General features: G+C 51.5%; 2 pseudogenes across 5 annotated transcripts; both read left to right on the top strand.

Moving 5' to 3' along the window:
• Positions 1–1,352: 1,352 nt before the first annotated feature.
• Positions 1,353–3,312, top strand: LOC311421729 (erythroblast NAD(P)(+)--arginine ADP-ribosyltransferase pseudogene; annotated as a pseudogene). 2 transcript variants are annotated; one of them, XR_014698869.1, is made up of 2 exons: positions 1,353–1,577; positions 2,013–3,312. The product of XR_014698869.1 is annotated as an erythroblast NAD(P)(+)--arginine ADP-ribosyltransferase pseudogene (transcript). The 2 variants fall into 2 exon arrangements; XR_014698870.1 differs by having other exon boundaries at positions 1,353–1,750.
• An 8,110-nt stretch (positions 3,313–11,422) lies between these two features.
• On the top strand, positions 11,423–17,688 carry LOC311421714 (erythroblast NAD(P)(+)--arginine ADP-ribosyltransferase pseudogene; annotated as a pseudogene). Of its 3 annotated transcripts, none has more exons than XR_014698866.1 (2): positions 11,423–14,440; positions 16,362–17,688. The product of XR_014698866.1 is annotated as an erythroblast NAD(P)(+)--arginine ADP-ribosyltransferase pseudogene (transcript). The 3 variants fall into 3 exon arrangements; XR_014698867.1 differs by lacking the exon at positions 11,423–14,440 and having other exon boundaries at positions 15,949–17,469; positions 17,514–17,688; XR_014698868.1 differs by lacking the exon at positions 11,423–14,440 and adding an exon at positions 15,957–16,099.
• The last annotated feature ends 201 nt before the right edge of the window (positions 17,689–17,889 follow it).

Genomic DNA, 17,889 nt, shown 5'->3' with positions numbered 1-17,889 from the left:
ACCAAGTTAGGTGCGTGTGTTGATCTGCTCGAGGGTAGGAAGGCTCTGTAGGGGGATCTCGGACCGATGGGCTGAGGCCAACTCTATGAAATTCAACAAGGCCAAGTGCCGGGTCCTGCTCCGGGTGGGACCCATGGGTGCAGGGGGACAGCCTGCTCCACCGGGGGCCTCTCGATGATCTTGAGGTCTCTTCCAACCTTGAAATTCTGTGATTCTTTACGGTGAGGGTGATGGAGCACTGGGACAGGCTGCACAGGGAGGTTGTGGGGTCTCCTTCTCTGGGGATATTCAAGGCCTGTCCCTGTCTGGACGCCTACCTGGGCAGCCTGCTCTAGATAACTGATTTGGCAGGGGGTTGGACCCGATGATCTCCTGAGGTCACCTCCAACCCCTACAATTCCGTGATTCTGTGGTTCTGGGATCCTCCTTGAACGCACACCTTCCCTTCACACCTGACACAAGACAACTCCAGAATGCCCCCTTCCCTGGCAAGGGATCCCAGCTGCCTGGCTTCCCTGCCCTCTAATTGCAGACCATGGCTCCGCTGTCCCAGCACCAGAGCAGCCAGATGACAAGGTGCTCACCTGGACAACGACTGACATCTTTTCGCCTATCTCATAGCTCATGCTGGAATAGGCATCGGGTAGTTCCTGATGCTCTTATGATACCTTCCTCTTCATCTTCCTGTTCCTCTGATGGCCCCGCCACTTTGGAGCAGCCTGCCTCGTTCTCTTCCTCCTCGTCCCCAGTCCGAGTGGGAGTTGTGAGAAGCTAAGGTTTACAAATTACAATTGTTAAACAACAATTTTGTTTTAACACGCTGTGGTCAGATCTGTCCTTATCTCAACCCTTTGAGCCCCATGCTGGACATCAAAGGACTGCTGTGGTTTAACCGGCCAGCAGCTCAGAACAACAGAGACATTCACTCTTCCTCACCCACAAGTGGAATGGGGGAGAGAATTGGGTGGGAGGGGGAAAAAAAAGTATAAGCTTGTGAGTTGAGATGAAGACAGTTTAATAGGACAGAAAGAAATATAAGAAAACTAAAAATAATAATAGTAAAATAATAACACATACAAGACAAGCGATGCACAATGCAATTGCTCACCACCTGCTGACGGATGCCCAGCTTATCCCTGAGCAGCCTGTGTCCCCACCCCAGCTAGCCACCCCTATATATTGTCCAGCATGACCCCATATGGTGTGGAATACCCCTTTGGCCAGTTGGGGTCAGCTGTCCTGGGCCTGTCCCCTCCCAGCTCCTGCTGCACCCCCAGCCTGCCCGCTGCCAGGGCAGTGTGAGCAGCACAGAAGTCCTTGGCTCTGTGTCAGCACTGCTCAGCACCATCTAAGCCATCAGTGTGTTATCAGCACCATTCTCATCCTAAAACCAAAGCCCCACACAAGCTACGGTGATGAAAAGGAGCTCTATCCCATCCAAAACCAGGACAAGCCAGTGTCCGCTGCAGCGGGAGCCCCTCTGCACTGAGGGCTGCAGAGCCTGCGCCTCACCTCTCAGCACCCATGGGACTGGGACCCACACACGCACGCCCTAGAGCATGGGAAACTGATACAAGGTGATTTCCTGTTGGTTTCCCTGCAGCCTTTTGCAACAGCCCAGCAGCAACTGGGTGGTCATGGGGGGCTGGAACACAAACTGTCTGGGGGTTGCTATAAAAAGGCAGAGCAGCCAGCTCCACGCACCCTGCAGCAGCGCCGAGCCGTGGGTCCTGCATGCAACAGAGCAGAGGTAACATCTCACTGCAGCACCAGGGCTACTCCTGGCACAAAAGCTGTGGCCTCAGAGGATGTCGGGGCTGCACAGGGGAACCCAGGTGTCTGCGGTGTTTGATGCAAGTAGCTGGGCTGCAGTCTGGGCTGGTATCAGGGTGGGGAAGACCCAGGTGGCCCTGGCTGGGGACACACACTGCGGGTGCTTCCCTCTGGTGCCAGGGGGGCCATGGGCGGCTTTCGAGGTGACCCTGATGCATCTGCTCTGCTTCTCCCTGCAGCCTTCTCCGACCCTGCGCTCTCCCCCTAGCATACGCCTGTGCCCTGTACTGCTGCACTCAGCGGCTGAGCTCAGCCGGTTGCAGAGGACCGGGTCCTGCACTGCCTGGCACATCCCCGCTCGTGGCTGGACCCCCGGAGCTTCCTGCACATGGAGCACCTTGGCCTGGGCTGGGTGCTGCTGGCCGGCACCTTGGCTGGCACCTTGGCCACCAGCAGCACCCGTGAGCAAGACCTAGGCCCCATAAAGAAGTTGGCAATGGGCATGGCCCAGAACTCCTTCGATGACCGGTATGAGGACTGCAGATGCGAGATGAAAGAGGAGCTTAAAATGGTGAACCGCACTGAATTCAAAAACCCGGTCTATGCAGACACATGGAGAAAAGCAGATGAGAGGTGGCGGAACTCCATCGATCTGCAAGTGCTGCGGTGGGAGTACGCGGTGGCCGTGCTGGCGTACACTTACCCTAAAAGTCTGTACCGCCAGTTCAACACAGCTGTGCGCGAGGGTGGGCGCTCCCGCGGGTACTACCTGCAATCCTTCCCCTTCAAGACAATGCATTTCCTCCTGACTGAGGCCCTGCACACTCTGCGGAAAGCCCAGGGCCACAGATGCTACAATGTCTACCGCGGCGTCAGGGGCATCCACTTTATGGCCCACCGCTACCAGACCGTCCGCTTCGGCCAGTTCGCCTCTGCCTCCCTCCAGAAGAATGCTGCCCAGAAATTTGGCCGGGACACCTTATTCTTTGTGTACACCTGCTATGGTGTCCCCATCTGGAACTTCTCCTTCTACCCTAAGGAGAAAGAAGTCCTCATCCCACCCTATGAGGTCTTCAAGGTCACCAGTGTCACCCATTACCCAAATGGAACCCACATCCATCTCCGCTCCCATGGTGTGCGCAGCACCTACAACTGTGCACTGCTGAATAATACGGGCAGCCAGCAGGGTGGGTACCATCGTGAGATGGCTGGGGACAGGGCACAGCCCTGGGCAGGCGCCGCCGTGCTCCCCGCGCTCCTCCAGCCATGGCTGCAGAGGAACAGGAGCCCCGTGCCACCGGATCTGTGAGGGGAAGGGGAGCCTCGTGGTGAAGGCAACACCTCCGTGTGGGGAGCTCGGGGAGCTCGGGGAGCTCGGGGAGCTTGAAATAACGTGGAGCTGCTGTGCGGAGGCATGGGCGTGTGTAGAGAAGGAGGAGCAGGAGGGCCTGCTGAGGGGTTTGTTTGGGGTATAAAAGGGCCGGTCAGTGTTTGTGTGTCCTATCGTCGCATTTTCTCATTAAAGCTTTTCTCTTTGCACACTCGCAGCCTTTCCCATGTGTACGCGTGCTGAGAGGACTACGTGCCAGCTCCTGGCGAGGCCTCTGTGTGTGCGAGTGAGCTCAGTGCCAGCTCCTGCAGCCAGATCCAAGTGTCCCTTCTCTCCCCAGCCCTGCTGGGGAGGAGGGGAGCGAGCGGCTGTGCGGTGCTGAGCTGCCTGTAGCTTCAAGCACAGCAGGCCTTCTGGTGCCCAGTGCGAGGCCCGAAGGCTTGAGGTAACGGCAGACCCAAGCGCAGCGTGCCCGAGAGAACAGCCCTGCGGGGATCAGCCCACAACACGGCACTAAGATAAGGGCAGGGAGATCGCTCAACCATCATTGTAACAAGCGAAACAGACTCAGAGTAGGAAGATGAGTATCATTTATTGCCTATTACTAACAAGCTAGAGCAGTGAGAAAACAAACAAAAAACCAAACTCCAACACCTTCCCCTCATCCACCTCTTCCACCTCCTCCCCCCGAGCAGTGCAGGGGAATGGGCAATGGGGGCTGCGGTCAGTCCCTGACGCTTCATCCCCACCACCCCTCACGGTCCCTCTGTGCCCCTGCTCCCCGTGGGGTCCCTCCCATGGATGCCGTCCTTCCCAAACTGATCCTTCAGGGCCTTCAAGAACTGCTCCCACACGGCTCCGTCCCACGGGGTCCATCCCCCAGTCCCAAACTGCTCCAGCACGGGGCCCCCACGCGTGGGCGGCAGCTCCCCCCAGACCCCATCCACCTGCTCCACCGGGGGCTCCTCCACCCACAGGGGGGCTGCAGCGTGGAGATCTGCTCCGTGTGGGACCCATGGGTGCAGGGGGACAGCCTGCTCCACCAGGGGCCTCTCCACAGGCCGCAGGGGAACTTGTGCTCTGGTTGATGGAGCACCTCCTGCCCTCCTGCTGCACTGACCTTATCAGAGAGGCCACCTCAGCAGCCCCCCGCTACCAAGACCTTGCCAATACAGATTCACAGAACAGCAAACTGAAAAACTAACAAACAAACAAACACACAGCTTTTAACAAACCATCAGATATGATAAATAGCAAAAGAGAGAACACAGCACAGGATCACACTGAAATTTATTAAGAGCAAACCAGACAACATTGTGGGCAGCAAATCAACAAATATGTTTGACAAATATGATCATTGTAAGCTCCTCTGAAGCACTCTGGTCAAATTTCTTGTCATCTCCACCCCCTGAGCCTCTCAATGGATGCCAAAAGGCTGCCGTGGTTTCACATCAATGTCTAACTAAAAACCACAACTGCTCTCTCATTGCTCCTCAGAGACAGAGGGGAGGCAGAAAGGATGGCCCAAAGAAAAGGCTAAGGGGTTGAGAGAGGGATAATTGAAATGCAAAAGAAAAAGAAAAAAAAAAAAAAAAAAAAAAAAAGCCAATTCACACAGAAGCAAAGAGAAAGCAGTTACTCTCCACTGCCCATCAGCAAGCAAGGTCAGCCACATCTTGGGAAGCAGGGCCCCAATACACATATCTGTTGTCTGGGAGGAAAAACCTCTCTCAATTACTTTCCAATGGTCTTGGGAATCCAGAGAGATCCCGGTCTCTTGGAAGATGGCAAATGTGGTTCCAGTTTTCAGCAAGAGCGAGAAAGAAGACCCTGGTAATAACAGACCTGTCAGTCTCATTTCAGTGCCTGGTAAAATCATGGAGAAAATTATCCCAGGAGTTATTGAAAAGCACCTGAGGGACAAGGCAGTCACTGGTCATAGCAAGCAGAGGGTTCAGAGGTACATCAGGCTGACGGCCAGTTACTAGTGGGGTTCCCCGGGGCTCTGTTTTGGGGCCAGTTCTCATCACTGTTTTAATAAATGACCTGGATGTATCACATGAAGGCTTACTAAGTAAGTTTGTGGATGACACTAAATCGGGAGGAGCTGCCGTTGCTCAGGGACAGGCTGGGCATGGGTCAGAGGGTGGTGAGGAATTGTTTTGTGCATCACTTTCTTCAGTTTTCTTGCTTGCTTATTTTCTGTCTTTCTTTCTCATTAAACTGTCTTTCTCTCAGCCTGCCAGTCTGTGCACTGTTACTCTTGTCAGCTCTCTCCCCTTCCCCCGGTGGGGAGGTGACTGAGGACGTGGCTGTGCGGTGCTGAGGTGCTGAGCTCTCTGCTGCATTACACCACAGCGGTGCTTTTAGCACCTAGGGTGAGTCCGGAAGGTACCCGAGATGCTGTGAGAGATCCACAGACCTGAGCAGACAATGCTAGATGGGACAAACTGCTTTAGAATTCGTGCCCATGGTACATTTGTTTAGCAGCCCCTGGTTGCAATGCTGATTTATTTGCTCTCCAGGTTGCCTTGTGTAAGCCCTCTCCTGCTGCGTATGCTCCCCGTGCTGCCATCAGCACCTCCGAGGGCTGCTTGAAGGCTGCTGGGGGCAGCTGGCTGTGCCTTCCCCAGCCTGGTGTGCGTGGGGTGTGCGGCTGCATTCACCAGCAAACTTTAGGCTGGACCAACCAGCCAGCAGCAGGGGTTATGGGCTGGGCTAGGGCATCAGGCGGACAGGGGGTCTGTGCTGGTGCCCCCAAGGAGTCTGTGGATGAGGGGTAAGTGCATGAGCCCCCAGCTCACACAGGGGAAGGTGCTTCCCTTGGCTCCAGACCATGTGTTTTGGTTTTGGAGAGGAAAGAGTTAATTTTCCTTCTAGTACCTGATACGGTGTTCTGTTTGGGATTTAGGATGTGACTACTGTTGATATGACACTGATGTTTTAATCGTTGCAGATCAGTGCTCACACCAAGCCAAGGACTTCTGTGCTTCTCACACTGCCCTGGCAGCGGGCAGGCTGGGGGTGCAGCAGGAGCTGGGAGGGGACAGGCCCAGGACAGCTGACCCCAACTGGCCAAAGGGGTATCCCACACCATATGGGGTCATGCTGAACAATATATAGGGGTGGCTAGCTGGGGTGGGGGCTCAGGCTGCTCAGGGATAAACTGGGCATCCATCAGAAGGTGGTGAGGAATTGCATTGTGCATCACGTGTTTTATACGTGTTATTAATCTTACTACCATTTTGATTATTCTTCTTATTTTTTTTTTCTTTTCTGTCCTATTAAACTGTCTTCAGCTCAACTCACAAGCTTTTACTTTTGTTTTTTTTTCTTTTTTTTTTTTTTTCCTCGATTCTCTCCCCCATCCCACTGTGAGGAGGAAGAGCGTCTGTGTGGTGCTGGTTAAACCACAACAGTTCTTTTGACACCCAAGATGGGGCCCGAAGAGCTGAGATAGTGTCAGATGTGATGACAGCATGTTAAAACAAAATTATTGTAACCATTATATCAGCTTAATAGCACTGTTTTGTTTGTTTGTTTGTTTTTGTTTTGTTTTGTTTTGTTTTGATCTGAGGTCTGCTGTGCCTGTTTTCTGAATTCAGTTATATAGCACATTACTTACTGTATGTGTTCCCTGTCGTGCTGTTTATTGTTTTGGGGGGCTGGTTTAAGGTTAGTTTGCTGCTTACTGTGTAGCACTGGCTTATGACATGATAGAATTACTGCTCATGAGACTGATAGGTACCTTAAAGGATGAGACTACAGGTACCTTAAAGGAGGCTGTAGCGAGGTGGGGGTTGGTCTTTTCTCCCACGTGCCTGGTGACAGGACGAGGGGGAATGGGCTAAAGTTGTGCCAGGGGAGGTTTAGGTTGGATATTAGGAAGAACTTCTTTACCGAAAGGGTTGTGAGGCATTGGGATGGGCTGCCCAGGGAAGTGGTGGAGTCACCATCCCTGGAGGTCTTTAAAAGACGTTTACGTGTAGAGCTCAGTGATATGGTTTAGTGGAGGACTGTTAGTGTTAGGTCAGAGGTTGGGCTGGGTGATCTTCCAACCTAGATGGTTCTGGGTGTTAGAAATGGCTCATTCTTCAAAATAGGATTAAATAAAAAAATAGGATTTATTAAAAGAATAGAGGTAAGCAAACAGCACTGGGTGCACCGGGAGTCTCCACTCCACCAGGACGCACACCAGTTACATCAAGTAGCTGATTTTTATGCTCCTAGACTAATACATATTCATTACTACTTCTAAAAAAAATAGATTATTATAATTAGCTTCCGGGGTCCAGTCCCTCCTACTGGAGCATGCGCATCAGTCTCCGCTGGTCCCTCTGGGGGTCTCTAGGGGTCTTTCATGCTGAAGGCTCGTAGTCTTCCTCTCCAAGTTTTTTTCTCGTCCTTCCCCGTTGTACTCCCTTGGCACCGTGTCAAGTTTATAGAACATCCCCTGCAGGTCTTCTATCCTAGCTGTCCTTCAGCTTCTTTTTTTTTCTTCTTCTTAATCTCTTGGCCACCTGGCCAGATATCAGAGGCCTGCATAGTATCCCATAACAGTCACTAGTTGTTATCAGTTGTTCTGAAACCCCCAGACATCAAAGACTTCATACAAACACAAATAGCTTTCTTATTGACACTTCACCAGTAATTAAAACATTCTTCACCAGCCATTCACACCTATAGCAGTGTTAAGTTAATCTCGAAGAAGACAAAAAAAAAAGGCTGTAACTGTTAGAAATAGAAGTCCGGAATAACAAAAGCAAACAGGTTCATAAATTTGAGGAGTATTTTCTGAAGACTTGATAAATTGACTAGAATGAAGGGGAGACTGGGACACACTGCATCTGTGGTTCAAGAATTAAATTGCCAGTGCAGGGCCCAGAGGCAGACAGGACTGTTCTTTATGGACACGAATTGTTAAAACATTCCTAACATGGGATTCTGTAATCTGGTATTTGTACTCAGCATTGCCATCACTTCCGTACTTTGGAAACCATATCTCAGAAACTAGTAATAATTACATCATTTACCTTTTCTTTTCAGGGATACAGTCTGTGAAGGGGACAAGGGAAGATGTTTTCCCCACCTGTTCACTCCCCCTTTCTCCTTCACCTGCCCTTTCTCCCCCAGGCTAGTTACAGTAGCTCCTCAAAATTTGAATGTCCTTGGGATGTTCAGACCAGCATGTTCTTATTGTAATGTCTCCTGAATGCACTTCAGGTTTTGTTTAAGGTTAAACAACTACTTAAGAAAGCCACCCAGACCCCTGTCCCGAGGCAGGATGGTTATGAGTGGCAGGGAGTGTGGCAAGGATGTGGTCTGGCTGGGATGTTAACTTCCCCTGCAGCAGCCCAAGCAGTGCTGTGCTCTGCACTTGTAGCTGGAACAGCAGTGTTATCACACCAGTGTTGTGTCTACTGCTGAGCAGTGCTGGCACGGCATTGGGCCTCTCTCTAACCCTCCTAGAGGGTGGGCAAAAAGTGAGAAGAGAAACATCCCCAGGGCAGCTGACCTAAACCAAAAAAAGGGATGTTCCATACCATGTGGTGTCACACTCAGCAATAAAAGGTGGAAACAGGAAGAAGAGGGGAGGGGTGGGCTCTTGTTGGGAAAACGGCGGTCCTCCTCCCGAACACCAGCTCCATGCGTTGAGGCCCTGCTTCAAGGACGTGGTCAAGCATCGCTCATTTGTGGGAAGTAGAGAGTAATTTCTGTCCTCTGCACTTCCACATAGCCTTCATTTGTTTTATTTGTTTGTTTTCCTCCTTTTCTTTTTTTTTTTTCCTTTCCCCTTCCCTTTTCCCCTTTCCTTTTTTTTTTTTTTTTTTCCCCTTTAGTTAAATTGTTTAGTTCATAATAATCTTTCTTTAATTATTATTATTATTTTCCTTTAATTAAGTTATCCTTATCTCAACCCGTGAGTTGTTCTTTGCTTTACTTCTTCCCCTCCTCATCTAAGGAGGGGAAGTGAGAGAGCGGTTGTGGTGTTTAGCTACCCAGCACGGTAAAACCACCACAGTCCTTTTTGGCACCCAAGGTGGGGCTCGAAGGGTTGAGATAACAATAGAATTGATTAAAGCACGTACAACTAACACACTTACTTGCTAGTCACCATGTTCAGTGTCCTGTTAATAATGGCTTGTTTGATCATATGTCATGCAATCCGTGTCATGGTCTCCTTTCTCCTATATATCCGATCCGACAAAGTGCTACAATCTGTGTTCATTTTTTTGAATTCGCTGTGCTGCCAAGCACTGGCCTTGAGTTTAATCTGGCATTCAGGCTCTGCGCTGTTATCATTTGGGTCTCATGGAAACTGTCTTTTAGGGAATATTCAGAACTACACTGCCTTCCTTTCCTCATCTGGATACCAGTTTATTAATAATATCAGGAATGGTACCTTTTCCTTCTTTCACAGTGGGCTAATTACCACAGTTTGGGAGTATTTTGAACAGCCATGTGTAACCCATGTATTGCTATTTCTAATTCTGAATAACGGGTTTCCTCTTCTCTCTAAGATTAGTCGATTGTTTAGAAAGCTTACCTGGGAATCTGTCTTGAAACAGTCTTGTGGCGAATGGCAAGGTGTGTGGGATGATGTTGGCATATACTTGTCACGGGTGTCTCCTCCAATAGTTTTGAACTTCACCCCTGAGCAAGTGCAAAATCCTAAAAACCTTGTAGAATGTTTGAGAGTTGTATGTCCTGACCGTGATAATGCTGGAGAACGACAGCTTGCAGCATTGTGCTGGGTCCTGGCTTATTCCTATCAAACACTGTTTAACATCATCCAGCACCTTGAAGAGAGGGAGGAAGTTTCTGTGTCTGATGACCAGATAACACATGCTGTGGCTGACCCAGAGGACCAACAGACTATGGTATCAGTCGCCCCCATAATCAAGTCAAAACAATGGAAACGGATGTCAGCTCGTTTAGTAAGGGAAGAAGCCTCTCCTAAGAAGGAGGGAAAAGGGGAAATGGCAGGCACCTCTAAAGCAGAGCCGTCACAAAAACAGCAGGAAAAAGAGCTGGAAATCATAAAGGAATCAGAAACCACTTGATCCCTATCGCTGAGTGAGTTGCGAGAAATACGAAAGGATTATGGCTGACGCCCAGGTGAACACATCCTCACCTGGCTGCTTCGGTGCTGGGATGCTGGGGCCAGTAGCCTACAATTAGAAGGCAATGAAGCCAAGCAGCTGGGATCCCTCTCTAGAGAAATGGACTAAATAATTAGGAGAGGAGCACAGGTCCTCAGCCTCTGGAGACAACTCGTGGCAGCTGTGAAAGAAAGATATCCCCATAAGGAAGATATTGTTTATCACGTAGGCAAGTGGACAACTATGGATAAAGGTCTCCAGCATCTGTGGGGATTAGCTGTGCAGGAGATGATTTACAGTGATTTGGACAATGCCCAGACACCTCAAGATCCCGATGAAGTCCAGTGCACAACATCCATGTGGCGTAAATTTGTGCAGAGTGCACCACCAGCACATGCCAGTACCCTGGCAGTATTTAGCTGGGATGAGGGGATGGGACCAACAGTGTGTAATCTGTCCTGCCAGCTTCAAAAATATGAAGACAACCTCTCTGCTCCACTATGGTCCTGTGTCTCAGCTGTGGAGAAACTGTCTGAAAGACTTGACCACCTCGTGGAACGAGCATATTCCCCATATTCCCCCTCATCTAGACGGAGTGATGCTTCAGCCACTAAGAATCAGCGTTTGCCTGCTCAAGAGAGAGAGTACCCAAGATGCACACCACGTGGCACCTTTTGGTTTTATTTGAGTGACCGTGGGGAGGATATGAGGAAATGGGATGGTGTACCTACCTCAACCCTAGCTGCTCGGGTACGTGAACTGAAAGGAAATACAGCAGCAAGAAGAGGGGCTCCTAAGGGCTTTTGGCATAGCTGCTTTGAGCACAGAGAAGATTAGGCAGCTGTCTACCCTACCTGGCCTTTCAGAAGACCCTTGCATTGTAGGATTGCTGAAGGTTGAAGAACAACGGGTACCAATTGCTACTACAACGGTGCACCGACGGCAATATCGCATCAACCGAGACTCCCTGATTCCCATCCATGAGTTGGTTCACCGACTGGAGAGTCAGGGAGTAATCAGCAAGACTTGCTCACCCTTTAATAGTCCCATATGGCCAGTGTGAAAGTCTAATGGCAAGTGGAGGCTAACAGTGGACTATCAAGGCCTGAACGAAGTCACGCCACCACTGAGTGCTGCAGTGCCGGACATGCTGGAACTTCCATATGAACCAGAGTCAAAGGCAGCCAAGTGGTACGCCACAATTGATATTGCTAATGCATTTTTCTCCATCCCTTTGGCAGCAGCACGCAGGCCACAGTTCGCTTTCCCTTGGAGGGGCATCCAATACACCTGGAATCGACTGCCCCAGGGGTGGAAACACAGCCCTACCATTTGCCACGGACTGATCCAGTCTGCACTGGAACAAAGGGGAGCTCCTGAGCACCTGCAGTACGTTGATGACATCCTCGTGTGGGGAACACAGCAGAAGTTTTTGAGAAAGGGAAGAAAGTAATCCAAATTCCAAAATTCTCCTGAAATCTGGTTTTGCCATTAAACAGAGTAAGGTCAAGGGGCCTGCACAGGAAATCCAGTTCTTGGAGGTAAAATAGCAGGATGGATGTCACCATATTCTGATGGATGTGATCAATAAAATAATGACAATGTCTCCGCCAACTAGCAAAAAAGAAACGCAAGCTTTCCTAGGCCTTGTGGGATTTTGGAGAATGCATGTGCCAGGCTATAGTCAGCTTGTGAGTCCTCTATATCGAGTGACTCGAAAGAGAAACTATTTCGAGTGGGGCCCCGAGCAACAACAGACCTTTGAACAACTCAAACAAGAAATTGCTCGTTCAGTAGACCTTGGGCATGTCCATTCTGGACCATCTGTGCAAAACATACTTTATACTGCAGCTGGGGAGCATGGCCTCACCTGGAGCCTCTGGCAGAAAACACCAGAAGAAATTTGAGGTCAACCTCTGGGTTTCTGGAGCCGGGGCTACCGAGGATCAGAAGCCAATTACACCCCAGCTGAAAAAGAGATACTCACAGCATATAAGGGTGTTCGAGCTGCTTCAGAAGATGTGGGTACAGAGGCACAGCTCCTCTTGGCACCACGGCTACCTGTGTTACATTGGATGTTCAAAGAGAAAATTCCCACTACACACCATGCGACTGATGCTACGTGGAGTAAGTGGATAGCGTTAATTACACAGCGGGCTCAAATGGGAAAACCTAATCGCCCAGGAATCCTGGAAGAGATTATGGACTGGCTGGAAGGCAGAGATTTCAGAGTGCCAACAGAAGAGGTAACTCGTGCTGAAGAGGCACCACCATACAATGAGTTGCCAGAAGACAGAAAGCAGTATGCGTTGTTTACTGACGGATCCTGCCGTGAGGTAGGGAGCCATCGGAAATGGAAAGCTGCTGTGTGGAATCCCATACGATGAGTTGTGGAGGCCATGGAAGGGGAAGGTGAGTCGAGTCAGTATGCAGAAGTAAAAGCCATACAACTAGCCCTAGAGATTTCCAAAAGAGAAAAATGGCTGTATCTCTACACTGACTCATGGATGGTGGCAAATGCGCTGTGGGGGTGGCTGCAGCAATGGAAACAGAGCAACTGGCAGCGCAGAGGTAAACCTATCTGGGCTGCTACCCTGTGGCAAGATATTGCTGCCTGGGTAGAAAACCTGGACGTTAAAGTACGTCATGTAGATGCCCACATGCCCAAGAGTCGCACTACTGAAGAACATCAGAACAACAAAGAAGTGGATCGAGCTTCAAAAATTGAAGTGGCTCAGGTGGACCTAGACTGGGAACATACGGGTGAGCTGTTTGTAGCTTGATGGGCCCATGAAACATCAGGACATCTGGGGAGGGATGCCACTTACAGATGGGCTCGTGATCAACGGGTGGACTTGACCATTGAGGCCATCACACAGGTTACCCATGAGTGTGAGACCTGTGCTGCAATCAAGAAAGCCATGAAGGTAAAATCTCCCTGGAACAGGGGGAGATGGCTAGGGTTTCAATATGGTGAGGCCTGGCAAATTGACTATATCGGACCACTCCCACAAACACGCCAAGGCAAACAGTGCATACTCACCGTGTCAGAAGCAACTACTGGGTGGCTGGAAACATACCCTGTAAACCATGCCACGGCCCGAAACACTGTCTTGGGCCTGGAAAGACAAGTATTGTGGCGTCATGGTACACCAGAGAGAATTGAGTCTGACAATGTGAGTCATTTCCGAAACAATCTTGTTACCTCCTGGGCCAAGAGGCATGGTGTTGAGTGGGCGTACCACATCCCTTATCACCCACAAGCTTCTGGGAAGGTTGAGAGGTACAATGGACTGTTAAAGACTATGTTACGAGCACTGGGGGCTGGGACTTGGAAACAAGGGGACATAGATCTACCAGAAGCCACTTGGCTAGTTAACAATAGGGGGTCTGACAGCCGTGCTGGTCCTGCCAAAACAAAACCCCTACACACAGTGAAAGGAGCTAAAGTCCCCGTAGTGCATGTAGGAAGGTGGATGTAGGCAGTGTGGGTTGCTCCTGCCTTGGGAAAAGGCAAACCCACTCGTGGGATTGTCTTCGCCCAAGGACCGGAGTATACCTGGTGGGTCATGCAAAAGAATGGGGACATCAAGTGTGTGCCTCAAGGAGATTTGACATTGAGAGAAAACTAATCTGCTATCTAAGTTATATGTTGTAGGAAGACGCTGTAGGATCAACGACAGGTTAACTTTGCAAGGAGCCGGGCGGTGCAACAAGGACTTGAGCTAAGCTGGTGCTGGCATCCAAACATCCAACTCCACCTGCCCTGAGTGGCCACTTTGGCAGAGGAAGACCTAATCATCAACAGTTCTTATGAACATTTTCCAAGAAAGACCTATGGAATGAAAAGATACACCTGCCTATTAATCCTGCCCTGTTAAATCCTTGTCCTGTTAAAGGACAAGGAATAATGATGAGAATACTTGTATGGGGATCTGAGTGTGACACAAATGTTATGGAATAAGGGGTGGAGGATGTACTGGGTCTGGCTGGGATGTTAACTTTCCCTGCAGTAGCCCAAGCAGTGCTGTGCTCTGTACTTGGAGCTGGAACAGCAGTGGGATCACAGCAGGGTTGTGTCTGCTGCTGAGCAGCAGTGGCACAGCATCGGGTCTCTCTCTAACCCTCCTAGGGGGTGGGCAAAAAGTGAGAAGAGAAACATCCCCAGGGCAGCTGACCTAAACCAAACAAAGGGACATTCCATACCATGTGGTGTCACACTCAGCAATAAAAGGTGGGAACAAGAAGAAGAGGGGAGTGGGAGTGGTGGGCTCTCGTGAAAACGTCGGTCCTCCTCCTCAACACCGGCTCCATGCGTTGAGGCCCTGCTTCAAGGACGTGGTCAAGCATCGCTCATTTGTGGGAAGTAGAGAGCAATTTCTTTCTTCTGCACTTCCACACAGCCTTCATTTGTTTTATTCGTTTGTTTTCCTCCCCCCTTTTTTTTTTTCCTTTACCCCTACGTTTTCCCCTTTCCTTTTTTTTTTTTTTCCTTTAGTTAAATTGTTTCGTTCATAATAATATTTAATTATTATTATTATTATTTCCCTTTAATTAAATTATCCTTATCTCAACCCGTGTGTTGTTCTTTGCTTTACTTCTTCACCTCCTGATCTAAGGAGGGGGAGTAAGAGAGCGGTCCTTGTCCTTTACCAGGCATCGAGAGCAGTGGGCACCTGCAGTGCTTTGGATATTCACCCCTGAAAAACTGCAGAATCCTAAGAAGCAGGCAGAATGCTTCAAAAAGGTGTGTCATCACCCTGGCAATTCCAAAGAGACACAAATCACTGCAGCATGCTGGGGCTTGGCCCATGCACTTGGCCCATGTACTGGCTGGTTGGTCCAGCCTAAAGTTTGCTGGTGAATGCAGCCGCACACCCCACGCACACCAGGCTGGGGAAGGCACAGCCAGCTGCCCCCAGCAGCCTTCAAGCAGCCCTCGGAGGTGCTGATGGCAGCACGGGGAGCATACGCAGCAGGAGAGGGCTTACACAAGGCAACCTGGAGAGCAAATAAATCAGCATTGCAACCAGGGGCTGCTAAACAAATGCACCATGGGCACGAATTCTAAAGCAGTTTGTCCCATCTAGCATTGTCTGCTCAGGTCTGTGGATCTCTCACAGCATCTCGGGTACCTTCCGGACTCACCCTAGGTGCTAAAAGCACCGCTGTGGTGTAATGCAGCAGAGAGCTCAGCACCTCAGCACCGCACAGCCACGTCCTCAGTCACCTCCCCACCGGGGGAAGGGGAGAGAGCTGACAAGAGTAACAGTGCACAGACTGGCAGGCTGAGAGAAAGACAGTTTAATGAGAAAGAAAGATAGAAAATAAGCAAGCAGGAACACTAAAAAAAAAGTGATGCACAAAACAATTCCTCACCACCCTCTGACCCATGCCCAGCCTGTCCCTGAGCAATGGCAGCCCCTCAGCCAACCCCGCCACAGTGTGAGAAGCACAGAAGTCTTTGGCTCTGTGTCAGCACTGCTCAGCAGCATCTAAACCATCAGTGTGTTATCAGCACCATTCTCATCCTAAAACCAAAGCCCCACACCAGCTACGGTGATGAAAAGCAACTCTATCTCAGCCAAAACCAGGACAAGCCAGTGTCCGCTGCTGCGGGAGCCCCTCTGCACTGAGGGCTGCAGAGCCTGCGCCTCACCTCTCAGCACCCATGGGACTGGGACCCACACACGCCCTAGAGCATGGGCAACTGATAAAAGGCGATTTCCTGTTGGTTTCCCTGCAGCCTTTTGCAACAGCCCAGCAGCAACTGGGTGGTCATGGGGGGCTGGAACACAAACTGTCTGGGGGTTGCTATAAAAAGGCAGAGCAGCCAGCTCCACGCACCCTGCAGCAGCGCCGAGCCGTGGGTCCTGCATGCAACAGAGCAGAGGTAACATCTCACTGCAGCACCAGGGCTACTCCTGGCACAAATGCTGCGGCCTCAGAGGATGTCGGGGCTGCACGGGGGAACCCAGGTGTCTGCGGTGTTTGATGCAAGGAGCTGGGCTGGAGTCTGGGCTGGTATCGGGGTGGGGAAGACCCAGGTGGCCGTGGCTGGGGACACACACTGCGGGTGCTTCCCTCTGGTGCCAGGGGGGCCATGGTTGGCTTTCGAGGTGACCCTGATGCATCTGCTCCGCTTCTCCCTGCAGCCTTCTCCGACCCTGCGCTCTCCCCCTAGCAGACGCCCGTGCCCTGTACTGCTGCACTCAGCGGCTGAGCTCAGCCGGTTGCAGAGGACCAGGTCCTGCGCTGCCTGGGGCATCCCCGCTCGTGGCTGGACCCCCGGAGCTTCCTGCACATGGAGCACCTCGGCCTGGGCTGGGTGCTGCTGGCCGGCACCTTGGCTGGCACCTTGGCTGCCAGCAGCACTCGTGAGCAAGACCTCAACCCCATCAAGAAGGTGGCGATGGACATGGCCCAGAACTCCTTCGATGACCGGTACCAGGGCTGCAGACGCAAGATGGAAAAGAAGCTTAAAATGGTGAACCGCACCGAGTTCGAAAACCACACCTATGCAGACACCTGGAGAAAAGCAGAGGAGAAGTGGCGGAACTCCAACCACACGCAGGTGCTGCGGCGGGAGTACGCGGTGGCTGTGCTGGCGTACACTTACCCTACAAGTCTGTACCGCAAGTTCAATGCAGCTGTGCGCGAGGATGGGTGCTCCCGAGAGCACTACATGGAATGCTTCCCCTTCAAGACAATGCATTTCCTTCTGACTGAGGCCCTGCACGCTCTGCGGAAAGCCCAGGGCCGCACATGCTACAACGTGTACCGCGGCGTCAGGGGCATCCACTTTACGGCCCAGATCAACCAGACCGTCCGATTCGGCCAGTTCGCCTCTGCCTCCCTCCATAAGAAACCTACCAAGAGATTTGGCCAGAACACTTTATTCAAAGTGTGCACCTGCTATGGTGTCCCCATCTGGAACTTCTCCTTCTACCCTGAGGAGAAAGAAGTCCTCATCCCACCCTATGAGGTCTTCAAGGTCACCAACTTCACACGTGACAGAGACAGAAACTTCATCCATCTCCGCTCCCATGGTGTGCGCAGCAACTACAACTGTGCGCTGCTGAAGGGTAAGGGCAGCCAGCAGGGTGGGTGCCACCAGGAGATGGCTGGGGACAGGGCACAGCCCTGGGCAGGCGCCGCCGTGCTCCCCGCGCTCCTCCAGCCATGGCTGCAGAGGAACAGGAGCCCCGTGCCACCGGCTCTGTGAGGGGAAGGGGAGCCTCGTGGTGAAGGCAACACCTCCGTGTGGGGAGCTTGGGGAGCCTGGGGAGCTCGGGGAGCTCGGGGAGCTCGGGGAGCTTGGGGAGCTTGAAATAACGTGGAGCTGCTGTGTGGAGGCATGGGCGTGTGTAGAGAAGGAGGAGCAGGAGGGCCTGCTGAGGGGTTTGTTTGGGGTATAAAAGGGCCGGTCAGTGTTTGTGTGTCCTATCGTCGCATTTTCTCATTAAAGCTTTTCTCTTTGCACACTCGCAGCCTTTCCCATGTGTACGCGTGCTGAGAGGACTACGTGCCAGCTCCTGGCGAGGCCTCTGTGTGTGCGAGTGAGCTCAGTGCCAGCTCCTGCAGCCAGATCCAAGTGTCCCTTCTCTCCCCAGCCCTGCTGGGGAGGAGGGGAGCGAGCGGCTGTGCGGTGCTGAGCTGCCTGTAGCTTCAAGCACAGCAGGC

Source organism: Aythya ferina (assembly GCF_964211825.1).
Source record: "Aythya ferina genome assembly, chromosome: 1".
Classification (NCBI taxonomy): Eukaryota; Metazoa; Chordata; class Aves; order Anseriformes; family Anatidae; genus Aythya; species Aythya ferina.
Note: the sequence above shows the minus strand (reverse complement) of the source record. Positions and strands in the feature narration are given on the sequence as shown.